Raw genomic sequence first — 2,887 nt, 5'->3', positions numbered from 1 at the left:
CCTCAACATTGAGGGGCACTACCTAGCCTCAAACAAGAAGGGACCTTATAGGAAGGGTACTTCGAGCAAGGACTAGGACATTAAAAACACCCAAAACAAGAATAAAACAAAACCAAACACCAGCCAAACAGCCCACAACCAAGACAGCAGCTGGACAAAAACAGCAGCTACAGAAAACAGCACGTTTAGCATAAAGACAGAACCGAGCCATCAGAAAAACAGCACAGCTCAAACCTAAGCAAACTTTTTCACAGGAAAAACCATAATTGCATTAGATAAAATACAAGTAAGTGGTTAACATGGAAAAGGGAACTTGCATCGATGCATATCAAATACTCCAAAATCAAACTATACTTAAACATTGTCTGAGAGTTCTAATCCCCCTTGAACCTAGCAGAACAAGAAGACTAGCCCAAATTGCAGTCAGGGAATAAAACCCAGTAGGCATGTTGGACTGTCGTACACATATTGAAACATAACTTGCAAATACGGCTTAACACAACCTTATTCACTAAAATCACTTACATTTTCTATACCCAAGTATATATGTGGATGGAGGGTCGTTGTGGAGAGGGGCCGTACGTGCGCTTGTAGATGAGAAACCCTATATTTCAACATACTAATTACAATTACTAAAATGCAAAACAAATCCTCAACAAAAGGCATGAATGTGAAAGAATTCAATGGAGTAATTGAAACCTAGGTATACTAGGTAGCTTACCTCGAAGATGCTTCAATGGAAGGGCGGCAATTGCTATGGAATTGGTGGTGCGTATGGCGGCAGCTGCGTCGGGTGCTCCAATGGAATGGCAAGACGAGGGAATCAATGAAGAGGGACGAAGAGAAGAGGGACGAAACAGAGAAGAGAAGAGGGAACGAATTGAATGAAGAGACGTTGGAATTGAATGAAGCAGTATACCCGGGGTTTTTTTTTTTTTTTAAAAAAATTGGCAACGGTTAACCGTTGCCAACACTTAACATTTTAAATTTTTTTTTTAATTGGCAACGGTTTTTTTAATTGGCAACGGTTAACCGTTGCCAACTCTAACTATTTTTTTTTTTAAAAAAAAAAAATATACTCAATTGGCAACGGTTAACCGTTGCCAACTCTGAAAATTAAAATGGGGCTCATTTAAGTTGGCAACGGTTTTCATAAACCGTTGCCATAGGGGGGTTGCCTATTTCTTTTTTTCTACTAGTGAATGCCAGAGTTACTAAATTACATTTTCTTTTGTACTTATACTCACATAAAGCTGGAGAAATCGAATTCCAGGTCAGTTGAGGCAACTTCTTCAACGCTAGATGTGGCCATGGTAGACATTGCCTGGATCAAATAATCACACATGCAAATCAAAGAATGAATTTGATACTTAACGTCAGAAAGAGAGGAAAAATAGGAAGGGAAAGAAATGTGAGTCAAAACCATAATTGTGCAGCAGCGATGCTGCCCTCGTTGTTGCAAATTCTCCTGCAAGAAAATGATCACTTCAAAAAAGGAGGTTTTTCCAGTTTCTCTGAGTATCTATACAGCAAGCTTAGACAAAGAAATTAAACACTCCACTATTCAGGAGGAAACTGAGAAAATGAATGTCATAGTAGAAACAATAATAGCATGGTGAGGATGCCCTGGGGAGTCTCAGATATATGCACCTTATGCAGGTACATGCCACATTATATACTTTAAAAGCAGGAACTAATATAAAATGTGGCTCATGAGACTGTGAGACTAGAATTGACAAGTGTCAGACTGTGAATACTATTAATTAAAGTATCGTCTTCAAAATCATATTCATATATGATAGAGCATCTAGTTTAGAGCATTTGATTCAAAACATTGACCCAATACTGCTTTTAAATTAAAATAAAATATCAAGTTGATTGAGCTTTTTAATATTCAGATCATAAATCAATGTATTACTAAAGCCTACAGGCTACAGGACATCAGGTGTCTGCTGGCCTTGTGTTAATTTTTACTCATTTAGCAAATGAGCAACTAACTAGTTGCTCATTTGTCAAATGAGCAAATAATTAGTTGTTCATTTGTCAAACGAGCAAATACTTAGTTGCTAATTTAACAAATGAGCAAAAACTTAGTTGCTCATTTGTCAAATGAGCAAATAGTTAATTGCTCATTTGTGAAAGGAGCATTGAATTTTTTTGCTCATTTGACAAATGAGCAAAATTTAATTGCACATTTGACAAATGAGCAAACAATTAATTGCTCATTTTGACAAATTATTTGCTCATTTTTGACAAATTAGTAAAGAATAAATATTAATATTTGACAAATGAGCAATCGATTTTTTGCTCATTTAGCAAATGAGCAAATAGTTAGTTGCTAATTTAACAAATGAGAAAAAACTTAGTTGCTCATTTGTCAAATGAGCAAACATTGCTGTAATCATTCATTAAATCAACAAGTATTATCAAGAACCGTACACTCATCTGCATTTTATCAACAGACAAAGTAGCATTGTAAGGCTCAACCACTGTATCAGACACCTCCCAATGAATGACAAACTTGAAACCCTGCAATTCCATTCCATTTCACACCCACATTCAGATTTTAGAATTGATATAGCCACATTCTTCCTGCAGATACCAGAATACGACAGTCTCAATACGCAAGAACCACATAATTTAACAAGAGTAATTCAGAAGCTTGTAGTACAGAGCAACTCACGTTGAATATCCAGCAATAATATGTTGTGCTGAACCAAACTTTTTCATCCAGTTTTGATAATTTACAGATTCACAACAGTAGAAGGAGTAAGATGCACAACACAATTCACAGTTTCATGTACTTGTCTGAAAGCTCATAATATTTACTGAGAGATTGTATGATAAATAGCTTTTCCGCATGAGATTCAGTTGGGCACTCAACAAT

The sequence above is a fragment of the Chenopodium quinoa genome, unplaced genomic scaffold (genome assembly GCF_001683475.1).
Source record: "Chenopodium quinoa cultivar QQ74 unplaced genomic scaffold, ASM168347v1, whole genome shotgun sequence".
Classification (NCBI taxonomy): domain Eukaryota; kingdom Viridiplantae; phylum Streptophyta; class Magnoliopsida; order Caryophyllales; family Amaranthaceae; genus Chenopodium; species Chenopodium quinoa.
This window is presented reverse-complemented; position numbering follows the sequence as displayed.